General features: G+C 38.3%; 1 non-coding gene across 1 annotated transcript; it reads right to left on the bottom strand.

Moving 5' to 3' along the window:
• Positions 1–23,930: 23,930 nt before the first annotated feature.
• LOC112704711 (small nucleolar RNA R71) lies at positions 23,931–24,034 on the bottom strand. The gene has a single exon (XR_003155322.1). It is a non-coding gene; the product is annotated as a small nucleolar RNA R71 (small nucleolar RNA).
• Positions 24,035–26,061: the final 2,027 nt, after the last annotated feature.

Genomic DNA, 26,061 nt, shown 5'->3' with positions numbered 1-26,061 from the left:
TAATTTGAGAAATCCCAACTCGTACAATTGGGCACCGTCAGGGCCTCCTTCCATGTGAAGGGGGGGGGGGAGCGATTAGGGGTAGTTTTGCATCATGTAGTTCATTTTCTAGAGAGAGAAGCTCCCCATTCTCTCTTGAACCTAGGGTTTTTAGTTTAATTTCCTTGTAATTTCTACTTTTAATTCTTGTTTTCATCTAGTTTCTTCTACATTTCTTTGTTCTCTTGTCTTAATTTTCTTTGTTTATCTTTTTAATTTGTCATTTTAGTTGCCTTTTATGTTTATGCACACTCTTATTATTTTAATTTTCAATTAATTCAATTCATGTTTTATGTTCATTTAATGCTTTCTTTAATTGTTATTGTTATTTTCTTAGTTTTGGTAGTTTAGATTTTATTTTTAATGCAATTTAATGTTATTTTATTTTCATGCACACCAAGTATTTGATAAAATACTTGGCTTAGTTTTTACTTAGTTTTTCCCCCACTCTTGGCCTTGGAATTGATGACTTTGGCGATCCTTGAGTCATTGATATCCATTCTTGTTTGATACATTAGAGTAGTTAGTTGATTCGATTTCCTTTGACTCTAAGTGACCCAATAGTGTTAACTTAGGACTTAGGGATTGGAATCAACTATGCCTATTTGACTTATCCTCGATGTAGGGTTGACTATATAGGATTAACTCTACATAATTATCATGTGTTTGTGGTCAATGGCTAGGATAGGAAACCTTCGCTCTCAATTGCTTGCCAAGAGGTTTCCTGCATTTTAATTCTCTTTTTTCTTGTATTTAATTGCTTTGAATTTAATTGCTTTGACTTTTAATTTCTTGCATGATCATTTACTTTCTTGCCATTTACATTACTTGCTCTCTCTTGCAACCCCATTTCCCCATGTTCTCTCATAGCCAATGATGATCACTTAATTGCAATTCCTAGGAAAGACGAACCGGAATTTAAAACCCCCGGTTATTTGGTTTGAATTGTGACACCCTTTGGATTAACATTTGATTATGAGAATTTGTTGTTGGTTTGGACTATGCTATTAACGAATTGATTCTTCTTTTGATTGATTCCAAACCGGCAATAATTCTTATTATCAGATTTCAAGGTCGATCTCGCCAAGAACCTAGACAAGGCTGCCAGTCTATGATTTTTGGAATTTCTTTAGACATGTTGGGCTTTTCAACTCTATGATGGCCCTACATTTGTGTGAGTTGGCTTTAATGCCTCCTTGAGTGAGCATGAATCCTATAAACTTTTCAGTTTCCACTGGAAAGGTGCACTTTGTGGGATTTAATCTCATATTGTGCTGCATTATTGTGTTACACATTTCTGCAAGGTTGGGTAGCAGACTAGCTTCCTCGACCTTGACAAGCATGTCGTCCAGGTAGACCTCCATCAATTTTCTAAGGTAAGATTAGAACACCTTGTTCATTAACCATTGATATGTAGCTTCAACATTTTTCAACCTAAAGGGCATTACTACGTAGCAATAGTTTGGTCTAGGAGTGATAAAAGATATTTTTTCCTGACCTGGATTGTACATCAGAATTTGATTGTATCCTGAGTATGCATTCATAAAGGGCAGGTATTTGTAGCCCAAAGCTGAGTCTACCAAAGTATCAATACTAGGTAGAGGGTAAGGGTCCTTGGAACAAGCTTTGTTAAGATCAGTATAGTCGTTGCACATCCTCCATTTCCCGTTCTATTTCTTCACGAGTACCACATTAGCAAGCCATAATGGATATTTTACTTCCCTTATGAACCCGGCTTCTAACAGCACCTAGACTTGCACTTCTATGACTTCAGCTATTTTGGGACTGATTTTTCATTGCCTTTATTGTACATGTCGTGAGCCCAGGTAAATGGCAAGCTTGTGACTCATGAGGTCGGGATGGATTCCAGGTATGTTAGAGGCTTTCTAGGTGAAGATGTTGAAATTTTTTCATAGGAGCTTAACAAGCTCTTGTTTCAGCTGTTCTTCTATGTTGGCTCCCCACATTTGCCATCTTCCAGACCTCATCCTCAATTTAAACCTCTTCAATTTTCCCTTCAGGTTGGAGTCTTGATTCCTCCTGGACTCGGACATGTCCGAGCTCTATGGTATTGAGCTCTTTTTCTTTTGCACATCCCCATAGGTTCAGACTTTCGTTATAACACCTTTTTGCTAATTTTTTATCTTCTCTTACAGTAGTTATTCCCTTAAAAGTAGGAGATTTCAAGCAAAGATAGGAAATTGAAACTACTGCTGTCAGTCGATTTAGTATTGTCCGACCTATCAAGGCATTGTAGGAAGATGCCACGTCTACCACAATGTAGTCTATGCTTAGAGTTCTTGCTTTTGTGCCCTTACCAAAAGTGCTGTAGAGAGAGATGAACCCTAGAGGTCGGATTGGAGTATCTCCCATACCGAAGAGAGTATCTGGGTTTGCTCTTAAGTCTTTTTCCTTTAGGCCCAGCTTGTCAAAAGCTAGTTTAAACAGGATGTCTGCCAAACTCCCTTGATCTATCAAGGTTCTTGAAAATTTGCATTAGTGAGGATCATTATGATTACTACTAGGTCATCATGTCCGGGTATCACTCCTCATGCGTCTTCCTTAGTAAAGGTGATTGTAGGCAGGACAGGTGTTTAAGCATCTTCGCCTACCTGATATACTTCTTTTTAGGTGTATCTTTCGAGAGGATTTTATTGTGCCTCCTCCTTCGAATCCTCCAACGATCATGTGGACATTCCTCTTAGGAGTTTGTTGAGGTCGGTTTCGTCTATCCTTATCTTCATCTCTCTTTCTTTTGCTGTGATCATCCATCCTCTGTGATAGGAATTTGTCTATACGAATTTCTTTGGCCAGTTGTTCATATTACATTTTTTAAATCATAACAATCGTTGGTGGAATGGCCGTACATCTTGTGGTATTCATAATATTCTTACCGATTTTCATCTTTCTTACTTTTAATACGTCTAGGAGGTGGTATTTTCTCAATGTAGCAGGTTTCTTTGTACATGTCGATGAGGGATACCCGTAGAGGGGTGTAAGAATGGTATCTTCAAGGACTGTCTGTAGTTTTCTATTGTCATTTGCATCTTTTTCTTTAACCCGGGCTTGATATTGGCTGTTCTGTCTTAGGATGGGTTCCTTTAGTCTTGTCATTTCTTCCTTGTTGATATATTTCTCTGTCTACTCTTGCACCTCATATAAAGATATTGGGTGTCTTTTTGATATGGATTGAGAGAACGAGCCTTCTCTGAGATCATTAACTAGCACCATAATGACCGCTTCGGTAGGTAGGTTCTGAATCTCCAAGCACGCTTTGTTAAACCTTTTCATATAGGTTCACAGAGATTCCCCGACCTCCTGTTTTACTCTTAAGAGACTCAGAGAATGCTTGGTCTTCTCTTTCTGGATGGAGAATCGAGTAAGAAAGCTCCTCACCAAGTCATCAAAGTAGGTGACTGACCTGATTGGTAAACTGTCGACCCACTTCATTGTCGCCTTGGTTAACGTAGTTGGAAAAGCTTTGCAGCGAGTTGTATCTAACACGTCAGCCAAGTACATGCGACTTTTGAAATTACTCAAATGGTGTCTCGGATCGGTTGTTCCATCATAAAAATCTATGTTTGGACTTTTAAAGTTTATGGAAACTTTAACCCGCATGATTTCTTCTGTGAATGGATCTTCACTTCCTAAAGGTGTTTTTTCTTGGTCAGATCGGGCTCTCCTACCCTTGAGGTCGGATTCTAGTTTCTTGAGTTTTTATTCTAGTTCTCTTTGTGGTCGTACCTCCCTTTTGTAGAGCTTATTTCGATTCACGTTGTCGTTCTAATTCATTCTCAAGCTGCTCCAGCCGAACTTGATGCCCGTGAACCAGTCTCATGAGCTTGGTAGGATCTCATTCTCTCGATCCTCCCGATTAATGGAATTTTGAGCTTATTCTTCGTTCTCCTTGATTTGCAGGATGTGTATCACCGGTAACACCTTTCCCCTTGTCAGGTCGGGGAGGTATGACAACTGTACGATTATCATTGAGTTGCTATTCTTCATAGGTCTCTGAGTCCGAAGCCGTATGTCTGTCTTCTGGTATGTCGTCTGCCATCGTACGGTGTCGATTACTAGGTCCTCGGCAACGCGTCAATATTTCGGGGTTACTTAAAACTCTGATTTAAGGCTGAACGCAAGGTCCAAGCTCCTTTTGGGGTTGTATCCGACATCTTCTAGTGCTGAGGTGGCACCATCCGACGTCTTGATGGAGATGGAGGTGGTACCCGCAAGAGACTCTAATGCTTAAGTTAGCAAGGATTTAGCCGTTTAGGTAGATTTTTAGTAGTTTAGAATTCGAAAAATACCTGAGTATGTTAGGGCATTTATTAATGTAGAGGCAATAGCCACCTTTTGAGTAGTTCCACCTTTGATGGTGGATGATAGTTTGCATTTATTTGGGAGGTTGTTGAGAACTTCCTTCTAGATTAATAGAAAGTATTGTAGGAGTTAGTTATTTATTTAGATAAGTAGGACTAGGCCCATTTTTCCGTGTCGAACCTCTGTAAGGTTGGGTAAGTAGTAATGTAGATCTGAACACTAATATCTGTAGAGTATTAATGGTGCTTTATTCATTTTGGTCCTAGCTAAGTTGTGGGTTAGGATATAAATAATACTGTTATAGTTTTTATAAATTTACTAAATTTGTAATTAAATTTTTATTGTTTAAAAGCATTTAATTGGACTTCTATAATGTAAAAGTTTATTAGTTAAGTCCTTATTTTGTCAAAAATATTATATTTAAAATAATATTATTTTTTAAATTGAAGATATCCACACTAAAGAGCTAAATTTATAAGTCTTAATGTGATATCTTTAAAATATTCTGTTAATTTTAATATATTTATCTTTTTGATACGATAAAGACCTAATTACAAAATTTAAAATAGTATAAGAGTCTAATAAATTAAAAAACTTTTAAAATGTAAAATCTTAATTATATATATTAACAGAATACTTTATTATAACCCATAGAATGTACGAGTCAAATATCTACTATAAAAAGCATAATTGAACTCCGTCTAATTAATAAAAATAAAATAGATATTAAATATTATTAGAAATATAATGTCAAAGTATTAGACATTAAAATGGGAATGTTGAATGCTAATCGTGATCAACAGTTTAATCTCCCCCCCCCCCCCTCTTTCAAATTCATACACATCTTCATAATTTACTATATTTCCCAGTTTCAGAATCTTAATTCCATTTACATGAATCAAATAGATCACAATCGAAACGTATATTCATAATTACAACAATAAAATTCCTAATTTCAATTGCAACCTTCCTACAAGGGACCAAACAGTTAGATTGCTGATTAATGTGTTCTGTAACAACCAAAACTCATCACATCAGATTCAATTTGATTAACCACTCGAAATAATTTGCCCACACAATTTATATTATTGACAGCCATACAAACAAAAAGCATATAAGGGTATTAGGCTAAAGATATTAAAATTATGATATTCCCCATATTAATCCAAATAATCATTAATCATTATCCTTTTAAAGAAAATCTTTAGAGAATAAATGGAGTTGCTACTGGCCATAGGAAAATTGGCAGGTGCAGACATATATTTTGTCTAACAGAAAACTTAAGAAAACGACCACAACCACAAATCTGATCCTTCCATTGGTCAAAAGATAACAGCTATGGTATCGAATATCTTTTTCGATATCGTTTAACTCACACTATTACATATTTAATTTTTATTAACATTTAAAATATTACCAAATTATATTAAAATATTATTTATATATATATTAATAATATTTAATACATATTAAATATATTTTATTTTATTAAATAATTTTAATAATATTTTTTTAAAAATTTAATAATATTTAATAAAAATATTATAATAAACTTTTCATAATAGAAACTTAAAAAAATATATAATAGATAACTTTTGTAATACTTAAAAAAATATTACAATACATATAAGTTTATAATACTTAAAAAAATATTATAATAGATTTTTTTATAACATTTAAAAAATATCAAAATAAATTTTTTTTAATAACACTCTAATAAATGTTATAATTTTTTTTTTGCTAACACTAAATAAATGTTACGAAAAATCTTTTTCGGTGATAATTAAAAAATATTACCATATATTTTTTATAACATTTATAGCTATAGTATCTATTTATCATTTCATATTTTAGTATGTAATTATTTATTTATTTTTTCGTATAACATTAGAAAGGTATTATCACTCATTTTGATGCACAAAACATTAAAGATAAATTCATAATAAACACAAAGTATAATAAAAAAAATTAATAAGCAAATTAGATTTTTTTCTTTAATATTGTCTAAAGTTACCATAGAATAATCATAAAAGAAATAACAAACAAACAAATTAACAACTAACAAACAAATTAGAACATAATATCTAAATCTTTCTTAGTTTGTCATCTCAATATTATTAAGATACTACTTTTTTTTATCTTTTCTTATGTTGGTCATGCTTTATTTTTTCCAATTTTAAGCAATGATACATCATTTTAACCACATTTTAAGCTTTTTTTTCATTTGTTTTCTTAGTTTTTGAATCAAATCTTTATGTTTTTAGTGATGTTTTGATAACTAAATATATATTTGGAGTTGTGTTAGAGTAATTGTGTTTTTAAGATAAAATCAAGCAAATCATGATGAAAATTAATACAGAAATGAGCTTGGAGGCACAGACCCAAAGAAGACAAGTCCAATGCATGGAATGCCAAGTTAGGCGCCGAAACCCGGAGCCCAGCTTCAAGGAGTGGTGCCCAACATCAACGAAAAGAAGCCTAGTGCCTTCGTGCACTGGGAGAAAGAATAAAGGGCTCAAGCCCGGCTCCCTAAAGTGGCGCCCAACTCTACTCTAATTGTATGTGTTGGGCACCCAGCACCAGGACTTGGAGTCTGGCTCCAAGTGCCCAATTTTGTTTCATGCCCAGCTTCACCACTTTTCTATATACTTGGAGTCCGGCTCCAAGATAACAAGCCCGGCTCCAAGTGCCTTTGTCACTCCCAGAATTTTAAAATGTGATTCAAGCCCAACTCCACTTCACCAAGCACAATTCTAATGCATAACCAACTCTCAGGAAGCTCTAATTTAACTGAAGATTCAAGATTTAAATGATTAGTTAGTAACAACCTCTTCAATCACGGATAATACACCATCCACCACACACTCTCTTTCTCTCTCTCTCTCTCTCTCTCTCTCTCTCTCTCTCTCTCTCTCTCTCTCTCTTTTAATTGTGTTCTTCTCCACCATGAGCAACTAAACATCTCTTGAGAAAGGTTAGGGACTGTGTTTTATTTTTATGGATTAATAATACAAGTGTTTTCTTTATTTTGATTCATGTTTCTCTCCTATTTCAAGATTGAGTTTCATTTTTCATCAATAATGATTAGAAGTTGGTGCACGAAATTGTGATCAATACTTTTCACAACTCAATTAATCCCCGGTGATGAAACCAAAAACTTGGTGTTCAATACCATGGCATAAACACAACTTCGCACAACTAACCAGCAAGTGTATTGGGTCGTCCAAGTAATAAACCTTACGCGAGTAAGGGTCGATCCCACAGAGATTGTTGGTATGAAGCAAGCTATGGTCACCTTGTAAATCTTAGTCAGGCAAACTCAAATGGGTATGGTGATAAACGAATAAAACATAAAGATAAAGATAGAGATACTTATGTAATTCATTGGTAGGAATTTCAGATAAGCGTATGAAGATGCTTGTCCCTTCCATCTCTCTACTTTCCTACTGTCTTCATCCAATCCTTCCTACTCCTTTCCATGGCAAGCTTAAGCAAGGGTTTCACCTTGTCAGTGGCTACCTCCCATCCTCTCAGTGGAAATGTTCAACGCACCCTGTCACGGCACGGCTATCCATCTGTCGTTCTCGATCAGGCCGGAATAGAATCCAGTGATTCTTTTGCGTCTGTCACTAACGCCCCGCCCTCAGGAGTTTGAAGCACGTCACAGTCATTCAGTCATTGAATCCTACTCAGAATACCACAGACAAGGTTAGACCTTCCGGATTCTCTTGAATGCCGCCATCAGTTCTAGCCTATACCACGAAGACTCTGATCTCACGGAATGGCTGGCTCGGTTGTCAGGCGAGCACTCGGTTGTCAGGCGATCAACCATGCATTGTGTATCAGGAATCCAAGAGATATTCACCCAATCGAAGGTAGAACGGAGGTGGTTGTCAGTCACACGTTCATAGGTGAGAATGATGATGAGTGTCACGGATCATCACATTCATCAAGTTAAAGAACAAGTGATATCTTAGAACAAGAACAAGCGGAATTGAATAGAAGAACAATAGTAATTGCATTAATATTCGAGGTACAGCAGAGCTCCACACCTTAATCTATGGTGTGTAGAAACTCCACCGTTGAAAATACATAAGAACAAGGTCTAGGCATGGCCGAATGGCCAGCCTCCCAATGATCTAAGATAGCATCAGAACAAAGATAACTACCCAGATATCTCAATACAATAGTAAAAGGTCCTACTTATAGAGAACTAGTAGCCTAAGGTTTACAGAGATGAGTAAATGACATAAAAATCCACTTCCGGGCCCACTTGGTGTGTGCTTGGGCTGAGCAATGAAGCATTTTCGTGTAGAGACTCCTCTTGGAGTTAAACGCCAGCTTTGGTGCCAGTTTGGGCGTTTAACTCCCATTCTTGTGCCAGTTCCGGCGTTTAACGCTGGGAATTCTGAGGGTGACTTTGAATGCCGGTTTGGGCCATCAAATCTTGGGCAAAGTATGGACTATCATATATTGCTGGAAAGCCCAAGATGTCTATTTTCCAACGCCGTTGAGAGCGCGACAATTGGGCTTCTGTAGCTTCAGAAAATCCACTTCGAGTGCAGGGAGGTCAGAATCCAACAGCATCTGCAGTCCTTTTTAGTCTCTAAATCAGATTTTTGTTCAGGTCCCTCAATTTCAGCCAGAAAATACCTGAAATCACAGAAAAACACACAAACTCATAGTAAAGTCCAGAAAAGTGAATTTTAACTAAAAACTAATAAAAATATACTAAAAACTAACTAGATCATACTAAAAACATACTAAAAACAATGCCAAAAAGCGTACAAATTATCCGCTCATCACAACACCAAACTTAAATTGTTGCTTGTCCCCAAGAAACTGAAAATCAAATAAGATAAAAAGAAGAGAGTATGCAATGAATTCCAAAAACATCTATGAAGATCAGTATTAATTAGATGAGCGGGGCTTTTAGCTCTTTGCCTCTGAACAGTTTTGGCATCTCACTCTATCCTTTGAAATTCAGAATGATTGGCTTCTTTAGGAACTCAGAATCCAGATAGTGTTATTGATTCTCCTAGTTAAGTATGATGATTCTTGAACATAGCTACTTATTGAGTCTTGGCCGTGGCCCAAAGCACTCTGTCTTCCAGTATTACCACCGGATACATTCATGCCACAGACACATAACTGGGTGAACCTTTTCAGATTGTGACTCAGCTTTGCTAGAGTCCCCAATTAGAGGTGTCCAGAGTTCTTAAGCACACTCTTTTTGCCTTGGATCACAACTTTATTTCTTTCTTTTTCTTTTTTTTTCTCTTTCTTTTTCTTTCTTTTTTTTCGATTTTTTTTATATTCACTGTTTTTTCTTGCTTCAAGAACCATTTTAATGATTTTTCAGATCCTCAGTAACATGTCTCCTTTTTCATCATTCTTTCAAGAGCCAACATTCATGAACCACAAATTCAAAAGACATATGCACTGTTTAAGCATACATTCAGAAAACAAAAGTATTGCCACCACATCAAAATAATCAAACTGTTATAAAATTCAAAATTCATGCAATTCTTTTCTTTTTCAATTAAGAACATTTTTCATTCAAGAAAGGTGATGGATTCATAGGACATTCATAACTTTAAGGCATAGACACAAAGACACTAATGATCACAAGACACAAACATAGACAAACATAAGCACTAAAATTCGAAAAACAGGAAAATAAAGAACAAGGAAATTAAAGAACGGGTCCACCTTAGTGATGGCGGCTCTTTCTTCCTCTTGAAGATCCTATGGAGTGCTTGAGCTCCTCAATGTCTCTTCCTTGTCTTTGTTGCTCCTCTCTCATGATTCTTTGATCTTCTCTAATTTCATGGAGGATGATGGAGTGTTCTTGATGCTCCACCCTTAGTTGTCCCATGTTGGAACTCAATTCTCCTAGGGAGGTGTTTAGTTGTTCCCAATAGTTTTGTGGAGGAAAGTGCATCCCTTGAGGTATCTCAGGGATCTCATGATGAGTGGGGTCTCTTGTGTGCTCCATCCTCTTCTTAGTGATGGGCTTGTCCTCATCAATAGGGATGTCTCCCTCTATTTCAACTCCAACCGAATAACAGAGGTGACAAATGAGATGAGGGAAGGCTAACCTTGCCAAGGTAGAAGACTTGTCCGCCACCTTATAAAGTTCTTGAGATATAACCTCATGAACTTCTATTTCTTCTCCAATCATGATGCTATGAATCATGATAGCCCGGTCTATGGTAACTTCGGACCGGTTGCTAGTGGGAATGATTGAGCGTTGGATAAACTCCAACCATCCTCTAGCCACGGGTTTGAGGTCATGCCTTCTCAATTGAACCGGCTTCCCTCTTGAATCTCTCTTCCATTGGGCGCCCTCTTCACATATGACAGTGAGGACTTGGTCTAACCTTTGATCAAAGTTGACCCTTCTAGTGTAAGGATGTTCATCTCCTTGCATCATGGGCAAGTTGAATGCCAACCTTACATTTTCCGGACTAAAATCCAAGTATTTCCCCCGAACCATGGTAAGATAATTCTTTGGATCCGGGTTCACACTTTGATCATGGTTCTTGGTGATCCATGCATTGGCATAGAACTCTTGAACCATTAAGATTCCGACTTGTTGAATGGGGTTGGTAAGAACTTCCCAACCTCTTCTTCGGATCTCATGTCGGATCTCTGGATATTCACTCTTTTTGAGTGAGAAAGGGACCTCGGGGATCACCTTCTTCAAGGCCACAACTTCATAGAAGTGGTCTTGATGCACCCGTGAGATGAATCTCTCCATCTCCCATGACTCGGAGATAGAAGCTTTTGCCTTCCCTTTCCTCTTTCTAGAGGTTTCTCCGGCCTTGGATGCCATAAATGGTTATGGAAAAACAAAAAGCAATGCTTTTACCACACCAAACTTAAAGGGTTTGCTCGTCCTCGAGCAAAATAAGAAAGAAGAGAGTAGAAGAAGAAGAAATGAGGAAGAAGGGAATGGCTTTGTGTTCGGCCAAAAAAGGGGGAGAAGGAGTGTTTAGGTTGTGTGAAAATGAAGGAGTGAATATGGGTTTATATAGGAGAGGGGGAGGGTTGATGTTCGGCTATGTATGGGTGGGTTGGGTGGGAAAGTGGTTTGAATTTGAATGGTGAGGTAGGTGAGGTTTTATGAAGGATGGATGTGAGTGGTGAAGAGAAAGATGGGATTTGATAGGTGAAGGAGTTTTGGGGAAGAGATGTTGAGGTGATTGGTGAATGGGTGAAGAAGAGAGAGAGTGGTGGGGTAGGTGGGGATCCTGTGGGGTCCACAGATCCTGAGGTGTCAAGGAAAGGTCATCCCTGCACCAAATGGCATGCAAAAATGCGTTTTTAGCCATTTCTGGCGTTAAACGCCGGGCTGGTGCCCATTTCTGGCGTTTAACGCCAGCTTCTTGCCCTTTTCTGGCGTTTAACGCCAGTCTGGTGCCCCTTTCTGGCGTTAAACGCCCAGAATGGTGCCAAACTGGGCGTTAAACGCCCAACAGCTAGCCTTACTGGCGTTTAAACGCCAGCACGCTCTCCTCCAGGGTGTGCTGTTTTTCTTTCTGCTTTTCATTCTGTTTTTGCTTTTTTTTTATTGATTTTGTGACTTCTCATGATCATCAACCTACAAAAAAATATAAAATAACAAAGAAAAATAGATAAAAACATAACATTGGGTTGCCTCCCGACAAGCGCTTCTTTAATGTCAGTAGCTTGACAGAGGACTCTCATGGAGCCTCACAGATACTCAGAGCAATGTTGGAACCTCCCAACACCAAACTTAGAGTTTGAATGTGGGGGTTCAACACCAAACTTAGAAGTTGGTTGTGGCCTCCCAACACCAAACTTAGAGTTTGACTGTGGGGGCTTTGTTTGACTCTGTTTTGAGAGAAGCTCTTCATGCTTCCTCTCAATGATGACAGAGGGATATCCTTGAGCCTTAAACACAAAGGATTCTTCATTCACTTGAATGATCAATTCTCCTCTATCAACATCAATCACAGCCCTTGCTGTGGCTAGGAAGGGTCTGCCAAGGATGATGGATTCATCCATGCACTTCCCAGTCTCTAGGACTATAAAATCAGCAGGGATGTAGTGGTCTTCAACTTTGACCAGAACATCCCCTATAAGTCCATAGGCTTGTTTTCTTGAATTGTCTGCCATCTCTAGTGAGATTTTTGCAGCTTGCACCTCAAAGATCCCTAACTTCTCCATTACAGAGAGAGGCATGAGGTTTACACTTGACCCTAAGTCACACAAGGCCTTCTTGAAGGTCATGGTGCCTATGGTACAAGGTATTGAAAACTTCCCAGGATCTTGTCTCTTTTGAGGCAGTTTCTGCCTAGACAAGTCATCCAGTTCCTTGGTGAGCAAAGGGGGTTCATCTTCCCAAGTCTCATTCCCAAATAACTTGTCATTTAGCTTCATGATTGCTCCAAGGTATTTAGCAACTTGCTCTTCAGTGACATACTCATCCTCTTCAGAGGAAGAATACTCATCAGAGCTCATGAATGGCAGAAGTAAGTCCAATGGAATCTCTATGGTCTCATTTTGAGCCTCAGATTCCCATGGTTCCTCATTGGGGAACTCATTGGAGGCCAGTGGACGTCCATTGAGGTCTTCCTCAGTGGCGTTCACTGCCTCTTCCTCCTCTCCAAATTCAGCCATATTGATGGCTTTGCACTCTCCTTTTGGATTTTCTTCTGTATTGCTTAGAAGAGTACTAGGAGGGAGTTCAGTAATTTTCTTGCTCAGCTGACCCACTTGTGCCTCCAAATTTCTAATGGAGGACCTTGTTTCAGTCATGAAACTTTGAGTGATTTTGATTAGATCAGAGACCATGGTTGCTAAGTCAGAGGTATTCTGCTTAGAATTCTCTGTCTGTTGCTGAGAAGATGATGGAAAAGGCTTGCTATTGCTAAACCTGTTTCTTCCACCATTATTGTTGTTGAAACCTTGTTGAGGTCTCTGTTGATCCTTCCATAAGAGATTTGGATGATTTCTCCATGAAGGATTATAGGTGTTCCCATAGGATTCTCCCATGTAATTCACCTCTTCTATTGAAGGGTTCTCCGGATCATAAGCTTCTTCTTCAGATGAAGCTTCCTTAGTACTGCTTGGTGCATTTTGCATTCCAGACAAACTTTGAGAAACCATATTGACTTGTTGAGTCAATATTTTATTCTGAGCCAATATGGCATTCAGAGTGTCAATCTCAAGAACTCATTTCTTCTGACTAGTCCCATTGTTCACAGGATTCCTTTCAGAAGTGTACATGAATTGGTTATTTGCAACCATTTCAATCAGCTCTTGAGCTTCTGTAGGTGTCTTCTTCAGATGAAGAGATCCTCCAGCAGAGCTATCCAAAGACATCTTGGACAGTTCAGAGAGACCATCATAGAAAATACCTATGATGCTCCATTCAGAAAGCATGTCAGAGGGACACTTTCTGATTAATTGTTTGTATCTTTCCCAAGCTTCATAGAGGGATTCTCCTTCCTTCTGTCTGAAGGTTTGGACTTCCACTCTAAGCTTACTCAATTTTTGAGGGGGAAAGAACTTTGCCAATAAGGCATTGACTAGCTTTTCCCAAGAGTTCAGGCTTTCTTTAGGTTGTGAATCCAACCATGTCCTAGCTCTGTCTCTTACAGCAAAAGGGAATAGCATAAGTCTGTAGACCTCAGGGTCAACCCCATTAGTCTTGACAGTGTCACAGATTTGCAAGAACTCAGCTAAAAACTGATGAGGATCTTCCAATGGAAGTCCATGGAACTTGCAATTCTGTTGCATTAGAGAAACTAATTGAGGCTTAAGCTCAAAGTTGTTTGCTCCAATGGCAGGGATAGAGATGCTTCTCCCATAGAAGTCGGGAGTAGGTGCAGTAAAGTCACCCAGCACCTTCCTTGCATTGTTGGCATTGTTGTTGTTTTCGGCTGCCATGGGTTCTTCTTCTTTGAAGATTTCTGTTAGGTCCTCTACAGAGAGTTGTGCCTTGGCTTCTCTTAGCTTTCGCTTCAAGGTCCTTTCAGGTTCAGGATCAGCCTCAACAAGAATGCTTTTGTCCTTGCTCCTGCTCATAAGAAAGAGAAGAGAACAAGAAAATGTGGAATCCTCTATGTCACAGTATAGAGATTCCTTGAGGTGTCAGAGGAAAAGAAAAATAGAAGGCAAAAGTAGAAAATTCAAACTTATCAAAGAAGATGGAGTTCGAATTTTGCATTAAGGAGTAGTATTAGTCCATAAATAGAAGGATGTGAGAAGAGGGGAAGTAATTTTCGAAAATTTAAGTAAAAGATTTTGAAAACATTTTGAAAAACACTAATTGATTTTCGAAAATAAAAGTGGGAAAGAAATCAAGTGATTTTTGAAAAAGAATTTGAAATTAGAAATCAAAACGATTTGATTGAAAGTTATTTTGAAAAAGATGTGGTTAAGAAGATATGATTGGTTTTAAAAAGATGTGATTGAGAAGATATGATTTGAAAAACATTTTAAAAAAGATTTGATTTTGAAAATTAATGACTTGGCTATCAAGAAAAGATATGATTCAAACATTAAACCTTTCTCAACAGAAAAGGCAACATACTTGAAATGTTGAGTCAAATCATTAATTGATAGCAAGTATCTTTGAAAATAGAAAGAAATTGAATTTGAAAAAGATTTGATTGAAAAGATATGATTTGAAAAAGATTTGATTTTGAAAAGATTTTGAAAACTTGAAAAAAAAAATTTGCATTGAAAACAAAATCTTCCCTCTTGTGCCATCCTGGCGTTAAACGCCCAGAATGGTGCACATTCTGGCGTTTAACGCCCAAAATGCTACCCTTTTGGGCGTTAAACGCCCAACCAGGTACCCTGGCTGGCGTTTAAACGCCAGTCTGTCCTTCTTCACTGGGCGTTTTGAACGCCCAGCTTTTTCTGTGCAATTCCTCTGCTGTATGTTCTGAATCTTCAATTCTCTGTATCATTGACTTGAAAAGACACAAATTAAAAATATTTTTGGATTTTTAATAATAAGGAATAATCAAAATGCAACTAAAATCAAATAACAATGCATGCAAGACACCAAACTTAGCAGTTTGTATACTACTGACACTATGTGAGACACATAAACACTCAAGTCAAGAGAATTCAAAGATTAAAGTAAGAAATCATCAAGAATTACTTGAAGATCCTTAAGACACATGAATGAATGCATGCAATTGACACCAAACTTAAAATTATACTCTAGACTCAAACAAGAAATATTTTTGGATTTTATGATTTTGTAGAATTTTTTTGTGCTTTTTCGAAAATAAAGTGGAAAAAGGTATCAAAATTCTTAATGAGAATTCCAAGAATCATGCAATGGTTAGTCTAAGACTCCGGTCCAGAAATTAGACATGGCTTCACAGCCAGCCAAGCTTTCAAAGAAAGCTTCGGTCCAAAACACTAGACATGGCCAATGGCCAGCCAAGCCTTAGCAGATCACTGCTCCAATAGCAAGATTGATAGAAATCAACAAGCTCTTGTGATGATAAGTTGAAACCTCGGTCCAATGAAATTAGACATGGCTTCACAGCCAGCCAGACTTCAACAGATCATCTTGAAACACTAGAATTCATCTTCAAGAATTCTGAAGAAAAAATACCTAATCTAAGCAACAAGATGAACCGTCAGTTGTCCATACTCGAACAATCCCCGGCAACGGCGCCAAAAACTTGGTGCACGAAATTGTGATCAATACTTTTCACAACTCAATTAATCCCCGGTGATGAAACCAAAAACTTGGTGTTCAATACCATGGCATAAACACAACTTCGCACAACTAACCAGCAAGTGTACTGGGTCGTCTAAGTAATAAACCTTACGCGAGTAAGGGTCGATCCCACAGAGATTGTTGGTATGAAGCAAGCTATGGTCACCTTGTAAATCTTAGTCAGGCAAACTCAAATGGGTATGGTGATAAACGAATAAAACATAAAGATAAAGATAGAGATACTTATGTAATTCATTGGTAGGAATTTCAGATAAGCGTATGAAGATGCTTGTCCCTTCCGTCTCTCTGCTTTCCTACTGTCTTCATCCAATCCTTCCTACTCCTTTCCATGGCAAGCTTAAGCAAGGGTTTCACCGTTGTCAGTGGCTACCTCCCATCCTCTCAGTGGAAATGTTCAACGCACCCTGTCACGGCACGACTATCCATCTGTCGTTCTCGATCAGGCCGGAATAGAATCCAGTGATTCTTTTGCGTCTGTCACTAACGCCCCGCCCTCAGGAGTTTGAAGCACGTCACAGTCATTCAGTCATTGAATCCTACTCAGAATACCACAGACAAGGTTAGACCTTCCGGATTCTCTTGAATGCCGCCATCAGTTCTAGCCTATACCACGAAGACTCTGATCTCACGGAATGGCTGGATCGGTTGTCAGGCGAGCACTCGGTTGTCAGGCGATCAACCATGCATCGTGTATCAGGAATCCAAGAGATATTCACCCAATCGAAGGTAGAACGGAGGTGGTTGTCAGTCACACGTTCATAGGTGAGAATGATAATGAGTGTCACGGATCATCACATTCATCAAGTTAAAGAACAAGTGATATCTTAGAACAAGAACAAGCGGAATTGAATAGAAGAACAATAGTAATTGCATTAATATTCGAGGTACAGCAGAGCTCCACACCTTAATCTATGGTGTGTAGAAACTCCACCGTTGAAAATACATAAGAACAAGGTCTAGGCATGGCCGAATGGCCAGCCTCCCAATGATCTAAGATAGCATCAGAACAAAGATAACTACCCAGATATCTCAATACAATAGTAAAAGGTCCTACTTATAGAGAACTAGTAGCCTAAGGTTTACAGAGATGAGTAAATGACATAAAAATCCACTTCCGGGCCCACTTGGTGTGTGCTTGGGCTGAGCAATGAAGCATTTTCGTGTAGAGACTCCTCTTGGAGTTAAACGCCAGCTTTGGTGCCAGTTTGGGCGTTTAACTCCCATTCTTGTGCCAGTTTCGGCGTTTAACGCTGGGAATTCTGAGGGTGACTTTGAACGCGGTTTGGGCCATCAAATCTTGGGAAAAGTATGGACTATCATATATTGCTGGAAAGCCCAGGATGTCTACTTTCCAACGCCGTTGAAAGCGCGCCAATTGGGCTTCTGTAGCTCCAGAAAATCCACTTCGAGTGCAGGGAGGTCAGAATCCAACAGCATCTGCAGTCCTTTTTAGTCTCTAAATCAGATTTTTGTTCAGGTCCCTCAATTTCAGCCAGAAAATACCTGAAATCACAGAAAAACACACAAACTTATAGTAAAGTCCAGAAAGCGTATAAATTATCCGCTCATCAGAAGTATTAGGAGATATTCTAAATCTATCTTGGATTTCAGTGTTACTTTGAGAGATTTCATATTGGAATTAGTTTGAAACTCATCTCATAATCTTCACTGATTTTAGAACTAGTTCTTGAATATGTGATATTTAATTCATCTAGGGATAGTCCTTAAATATTGTGTGGTGATGCATGTGCATCATTGGCAGTTTTACTTATTAATTTTAGTAGTTTTTAGTTTGTTTTCATGAAAATTTAGTTAATAAACAAGCAATGGCATACATGCATTGGTGCATCAAACATGAATGAAGATTATAGTTTTTTCATGAAGATACAAGAGTTAATTAATGCAAGAAGTGGTGCTTAAGAATTGGTTTGAGTAGATGAGTTTCATTGCATTAAGATAGGATAAAAAATCTTGTATTAAATCATGCACTATCAAATCTTTGATGCACCTTCCTTGGTTGATGATAGGAGAAAGCAAGGCCATGGAGAAGCAATATCACTTAAAGTGGCACTCAAGGGGCAAGTACCAAGTAAAAAGTGGCACTCTCACTCAAGCTCTCATGCATGCTTGCCCCCATGAACGCTATCCTCCAAGAGCCCAGCGCTTGCCCTGGTGCTTGCCCTCATGCTCACTTTTAAGAGTGCCCAACAATCAAGGGCATGGCACTCTCACTCACGCTCGCACAAGGAAGCGCCCAGCAACCAAAGACATGGCGCTCTCCAATAGCACTTTCACTCACGCTCACCTCCAAGAGCGCCAGCCCAAGAGGCCACACTTGCATCCAAACGCTCGCCATCAAGCGCTAGCGCTCTCTTGGAGCATGCACGCTCGCCTCCACGCTCATTCCCATGCTTATTGTTGCAAGTGCCAACAAAAAAACACTCTTGGGAGCAAATCTGGCGCTCACTTACAAGCGCCTTCGATTCTGGAGATTGAAGATTTTTGAAGTGTGCGTACGCACAAAACGTGCATTTTTAAAGAAGTGTGCACACGCACAAGCCTGTGCACACACATAAAAGGGTGGTCCTGGTGCTTGTCTTTAGCGGTCGTTTGCATGCTCGTGTTGGTGAGCGCCTTCGATTATGGAAATTGAGGATTTTTGGAAGTGTGCGTACGCACAAAACATGCATTTTTAAAGAAGTGTTCGTACGCACAAACTTGTGTACACGCATAGAAGGGTGATCCTGGCACTCGTCTTCAGCGCTCATTTGCACGCTCGTGCTGGTGAGCGCCTTCAATACTTTACCATGGAGAATTTGAAGTTTTTGCTTACGCACACTCTGACGAGCGTACGCACAATAGTGATTTTTGTGAGTGTGCGTACGCACAGGCAAGCGTGCATACACACAAAAGGAAAAAGACCCTGGTGCTTTTTTTTACGCTCATGTGGAAGCGCCAGCCTCCCAGGATACCTCCAATAGAGTGGGTAGTGCTAAACTTCTCCTCAAGTGACCCCGAATTAAGTCCACAAGGCCCAATTCTAAGGCACACTTTGAAGGCACACCTGAAGCTTAGAATTAGTATAAATAGAGGTGACTTTGAACTATAAAAAGGGACTTCCTAGTAGGGATTACACACTTCACTTTTTATACTTTGCTTGTACTTAGCTTTTAGTTTACTTTACAGCTTGGTAATTTTGGAATTCCTTTTGTAAAAGAGCTATGATCCACTAAACCCTACTTCATTGGGGGAAAGAACTCTATTGTAATTTGTTGGATTAATAGTAATTTTTACTTTCTTCTTCTCTTCATCTCTCTTTGATTTATTAGAAAGAATTTCATTCTTCATTCAAGAATTCAATTATCTTGGAAAAGAGATTGAATGTACTTGGATTCTATGTGATCCTTGGGAAAGGAATCATAGAATCATGCTTGAAACTCTTTCTCATACTTGAGTAGATCTGGGTTTTGGGTGGAAGATTGTGACATTTAATCTACCTAATATTTGTATCTAGGAGAGTGATGACTTACATCATCTACCCTTTTTCTTGCATAAAAAGGACCATAAAAGAGGCATAATCTCATTTGATCATTGCAATTCATGCCTTAATTGATGAATATCATAGTACATTGCTTTGAAATGAGTTTGTGCTGAATTTCAGGTGGAAAAGACATAAAAAATGGGAAAGAAAACAATAAAACAAGTGGGGCGTGTGAAGCAGGCATGCCACTTGGAACAAACACCACAAAAATGTATTAGCGTGGCACGTCAAAAATTGGGCGTGGAACGCTGGTACAACATTCCAGAGAGCAAAAATGAAGACCATCAAAGGGGCGTGGCATGCCAGAAGCAGCGCGTGGCACGCCAATTCATTACTAGAAGAACCATCACTATGGCGTGCCACTTTGTGTCAAAGGCGTGGCACGCCAGCCCCAGAGTTCACTTGGGCGTGCCACTTGAGGATCAAGGCGTGGCATGCTACGCCTATAAGACCTACAATTGAATGGGCGTGCCATTTGAGCAACAAGGCGTGCCACGCCAGTGAACAAGGAAACAATGCAAAAGCTGGGCGTGCCACTTGGTATCGAAGGTGTGGCACGCCAGCTCAAGAAGCCCCACTAAGGCGTGCCACTTGAGTGATGTGGCGTGGCACGCCAGCACCTAAGGAGGCCAAATAAAGCTGGGTGTTGATGAGCGGATAATTTATACGCTTTTTGGCATTGTTTTTAGGTAGTTTTTAGTATGATCTAGTTACTTTTAGGGATGTTTTCATTAGTTTTTATGCTAAATTCACATTTCTGAACTTTACTATGAGTTTGTGTATTTTTCTGTGATTTTAGGTATTTTCTGACTGAAATTGAGGGACATGAGCAAAACTCTGATAGGAGGCTGACAAAGGACTGCTGATGCTGTTGGAATCTGACCTCCCTGCACTCAAAATGGATTTTCTGGAGCTACAGAACTCCAAATGGCACGCACTCAACGGTGTTGGAAGTAGACATCCAGAGCTTTCCAGCAATATATAATAGTCTATACTTTATTCGTAATTAGATGACGTAAACTGGCACTCAACGCCAGTTCCATGTTGCATTCTGGAGTCAAACGCCAGAAACACGTCACGAACCAGAGTTGAACGCCCAAAACACGTTATAACTTGGCATTCAACTCCAAGAGAAGCCTCAGATCGTGGATAGATCCAGCTCAGCCCAAGCACACACCAAGTGGGTCCCGGAAGTGAATTTATGCATCAATTACTTACTTCTGTAAACCCTAGTAGCTAGTTTAGTATAAATAGAACTTTTTACTAGTTTATTAGATGTCTTTTACTATCTAGTCTTTTGACCACGTTTGGGGGCTGGCCATTCGGCCATGCCTGGACCTTCATCACTTATGTATTTTCAACGGTGGAGTTTCTACACACCATAGATCAAGGATATGGAGCTCTGATGTACCTCGAGTTTTAATGCAATTACTACTATTTTCTATTCAATTCGATTTATTCTTGTTCTAAGATATTCGTTGCACTTCAACATGATGAATGTGATGATTCGTGACACTCATTATCATTCTCACCTATGAACACGTGACTAACAACCACTTCCGTTCTACCTTAGACCGAGCGCATATCTCTTGGATTCCTTAATCAGAATCTTCGTGGTATAAGCTAGAATTGATGGCGGCATTCTTGGGAATCAGGAAAGTCTAACCTTGTCTGTGGTATTCCGAGTAGGATTCTGGGATTGAATGACTGTGACGAGCTTCAAACTCGCGATTGCTGGGCGTGATGACAAACGCAAAAGAATCAAGGGATTCTATTCCAGCATGATCCAGAACTGACAGATGATTAGCCGTGCTGTGACAGAGCATTTGGACCATTTTCACTGAGAGGATGGGATGTAGCCATTGACAACGGTGATGCCCTACATACAGCTTGCCATAGAAAGCAGTGACAAAGATTGGATAAAAGCAGTAGGAAAGCAGAGATTCGGAAGGAACACAGTACCTCCATACACTTATCTGAAATTCCCATCATTGAATTACATGAGTAACTCTATCTTTATTTTCTGTTTAAATTTATTATTATTATTCGAAAATCCAATAATCTCTTAATATAGTTGAATCCGCCTGACTGGGATTTACAAGATGACCATAGCTTGCTTCATACCAACAATCTTTGTGGGATCGACACTTACTCACGTAAGGTATTACTTGGACGACCCAGTACACTTGCTGGTTAGTTGTGCGGAGTTGTGACTAAGTATGATTCACGTTTGAGAGTGCTACCAAGTCTTTGGAGCCATTGTTGATGATCACAATTTTGTCCACCAAGTTTTTGGCGCCGTTGCCGGGAATTGTTCGAGTATGGACAACTGACGGTTCATCTTGTTGCTCAGATTATGTAATTTTCTTTTCAAAAAATTTTCAAAAATCTTTCAAAAATTTGTCTTTATTTTCGTTTTTCTAAAGAATATTTTTGAAAAAAATAATAAAATAAAATACACAAAAAAATCATAAAATCATAAAAATAAAAAATAATTTGTGTTTCTTGTTTGAGTTTTGAGTCAATTTTTAAGTTTGGTATCAATTGCATGCTTTAAAAATCTCTTGCATTTTTCGAAAATTCATGCATTCATAGTGTTCTCCATGATCTTCAAGTTGTTCTTGATAAGTCTTCTTGTTTGATCTTGATGTTTTCTTGTTTTGTATTTTTTGTTGTTTTTTATGTGCATTTTTGCATTCATAGTGTCTAAGCATTAAAGATTTCTAAGTTTGGTGTCTTGCATGTTTTCTTTGCATAAAAAAATTTCAAAAATATGTTCTTGATGTTCATCATGATCTTCAAAGTGTTCTTGGTGTTCATCTTGACATTCATAGTGTTCTTGCATGCGTTAAGTGTTTTGATCCAAAATTTTTATGTTTTGGCTCATATTTGTGTTTTTCTCTCTCCTCATTAAAAATTCAAAAATAAAAAAATATCTTTTCCTTTTTTTCTCTCAAAATTTCGAAAATTTGGGTTGACTTAATCAAAAATTTTTAAAATTAGTTGTTTCTTGTAAGTCAAGTCAAATTTTCAAATTTTAAAAAATCTTATCTTTTCAAAACTTTTTCAAAAATAAAATCTTTTTTGTGTTTTTTTTATTAATTTTCGAAATTTAATTTTTTTAATTATTTTTCAAAAATATTTTTCTTAATTTTATCTTTATTTTTGAAAATTATGCTAACAATTAATGTGATTGATTCAAAAATTTGAAGTTTGTTACTTTCTAGCTAAGAAAGGTTCAATCTTTAAATTCTAGAATCTTATCTTTTAGTTTCTTGTTAGTTAAGTAATTAATTTTAATTTTAAAAATTAAATCTATCCTATCTTATCTTTTATATCATATCTTTTTCAAAATTTTATCTTTTTCAAAAATTTGATTTTAAAATATCTTTTCTAACTTCTTATTTTCTTATCTTTTCAATTTTGATTTTCAAATCTTTTTCAACTAACTATTTGACTTTTTGTTTGTTTCTTATCTTTTTCAAAACCACCTAACAACTTTTCTCTCTAATTTTCGAAAATCATTAACTCCTTTTCAAAATTAATTTTCGAATTCTCTCTCTCATCTTCTTCTATTTATTTATTTATTTACTAACACTTCTATTCACCTCTCTTCATCTCCAATCACTGCCTCTATCCTTACCCTTGTGTTTGGATTCTCCTTTCTTTATTCTTTTCTTCTACTAATAATAAGGATCTTCTTTACTGTGACATAGAGGATTCCTCTTCTTTTCTTGTTCTCTTCTCTTTCATATGAGCAGGAACAAGGAAAAAAGAACTCTTATTGAAGCTGATCCTGAACCTGAAAGGACTCTGAAGAGGAAACTAAGAGAAGCTAAATTACAACAATCCAGAGGCAACCTTTCTGAAATTTTCGAACAAGAGAAAGAGATGGCAGCCGAACCCAACAACAATAATGCAAGGAGGATGCTTGGTGATTTTACTAAACCCACGTCCAAGTTTGATGGAAGAAGCATCTCAATTCCTGCCATTGGAGCAAACAATTTTGAGCTGAAACCTCAATTAGCTGCTCTAATGCAACAGAGCTACAAGTTTCATGGACTTCCATCTGAAAATCCTTACCAGTTTTTAACTGAGTTCTTGCAGATTTGTGAGACTGTTAAGACGAATGGAGTAGATCCTGAAGTCTACAGGCTCATGCTTTTCCCTTTTGCTGTAAGAGACAGAGCTAGAACATGGTTGGACTGACAACCTAAAGATAGCTTGGACTCTTGGGATAAGCTGGTCACGGCCTTCTTGGATAAATTCTTTCCTCCTCAAAAGCTGAGCAAGCTTAGAGTAGATGTTCAGACCTTCAAGCAAAAAGATGGTGAATCCCTCTATGAAGCTTGGGAAAGATACAAGCAGATAACCAAAAAGTGTCCTTCTGACATGTTCTCAGAGTAGACCATATTAGATATATTCTATTATGGTCTATCTGAGTTTTCCAAGATGTCATTGGACCACTCTGCAGGTGGATCCATTCACCTAAAGAAAACGCCTGCAGAAGCTCAGGAACTTATTGACATGGTTGCAAATAACCAATTCATGTATACTTCTGTGAGGAATTTCGTGAATAATTGGACGCCTTAGAGGAAGGGAATTCTTGAAATTGATGCTCTGAATGCCATATTGGCTCAGAACAAAGTGTTGACTCAGCAAGTCAACATGATTTCTCAAAGTCTGAATGGATGGCAAAATGCATCCAACAGTACTAAAGAGGCATCTTCTGAAGAAAAAGCTTATGATCCTGAAAACCCTGCAATGGCAGAGGTAAATTACATGGGTGAACCTTATGGAAACACCTATAATTCATCATGGAGAAATCATCCAAATTTCTCATGGAAGGATCAACAAAAGCCTCAACAAGGCTTTAATAATGGTGGAAGAAATAGGCTCAGCAATATCAAGCCTTATCCATCATCTTCTCAGCAATAGACAGAGAATTATGAATAGAATACCTCTAACTTAGCAAACTTAGTCTCTGATCTATCTAAGGCCACTTTAAGTTTCATGAACGAAACAAGGTCATCCATCAGAAATCTGGAGGCACAAGTGGACCAGCTGAGTAAGAAAATCACTAAAACCCCTCCTAGTACTCTCCCAAGCAATACTGAAGAAAATCCAAAAAGAGAGTGCAAGGCCATTGATATAATCAATATGGCCGAATGCAAGGAGGAGGGAGAGGACGCGAATCCCAATGAGGAAGATCTCATGGGACATATCTCGAGCAGGAAGGAGTTTCCTATTGAGGATCCAAAGGAATCTAAGGCTCATATAGAGACCATAGAGATTCCATTAAATCTCCTTCTGCCATTCATGAGCTCTGAAGATTATTCTTCCTCTGTAGAGGATGAAGATGTAACTGGAGAGCAAGTTGCTCAATATCTAGGAGCCATCATGAAGCTGAATGCCAAATTATTTGGTAATGAGACTTGGGAAGGTGAACCTCCCTTGCTCATTAGTGAACTTGATACATGGGTTCAGCAAACTTTACCTCAAAAGAAACAAGATCCTGGGAAATTCTTAATACCCTATACCATAGGCACCATGACCTTTGAAAAAGCTCTGTGTGACCTAGGGTCAGGCATAAATCTTATGCCACTCTCTGTAATGGAGAAGCTGGGGATCATTAAGGTACAGCCTGCCTTATTCTCATTACAATTGGCAGACAAGTCAGTAAGACAAGCTTATGGATTAGTAGAGGACGTGTTAGTAAAGGTTGAAGGCCTTTACATCCCTGCTGATTTCATAATCTTAGACACTAGGAAGGAGGAGGATGAATGCATCATCCTTGGAAGAACTTTCCTAGCCACAGCAGAAGCTGTGATAGATGTTAACAGAGGAGAATTAGTCCTTCAAGTGAATGGGGACTACCTTGTGTTTAAGGCACACGGCTATCCTTCTGTAACAAGGGAGAGTAAGCATGCAGAGCTTCTCTCAGTACAGAGTCAAACAGAGCCCCCACAGTCAAATTCTAAGTTTGGTGTTGGGAGGCCATAACCAAACTCTAAGTTTGGTGTTGGGACTATACAACATTGACCTGATCACCTGTGAGGCTCCATGAGAGCCCACTGTCAAGCTATTGACATTAAAGAAGTGCTTATTGGGAGGCAATCCAATTTTTATTTATCTAATTTTATTTTATTTTCATTGTTCTTTTATGATTTATTAGGTTCATGATCATGTGGAGTCACAAAAAAATATTAAAATTAAAAACAAAATCAAAAACAGTAGAAGAAAAATCACACCCTAGAGGAAGGACTTACTGGCGTTTAAACGCCAGTAAGAAGCATCTGGCTGGCGTTCAATGCCAGAACAGAGCATGGATCTGGCGTTTAACGCCAGAAACAAGCAACACCCTGGCGTTCAAATGCCAGGAATGCACCCTGAGGAGAGTTGGCGCTGAACGCCAAAAACA

Source organism: Arachis hypogaea, chromosome 7 (genome assembly GCF_003086295.3).
Source record: "Arachis hypogaea cultivar Tifrunner chromosome 7, arahy.Tifrunner.gnm2.J5K5, whole genome shotgun sequence".
NCBI lineage: Eukaryota > Viridiplantae > Streptophyta > Magnoliopsida > Fabales > Fabaceae > Arachis > Arachis hypogaea.
This window is presented reverse-complemented; position numbering and strand designations above follow the sequence as displayed.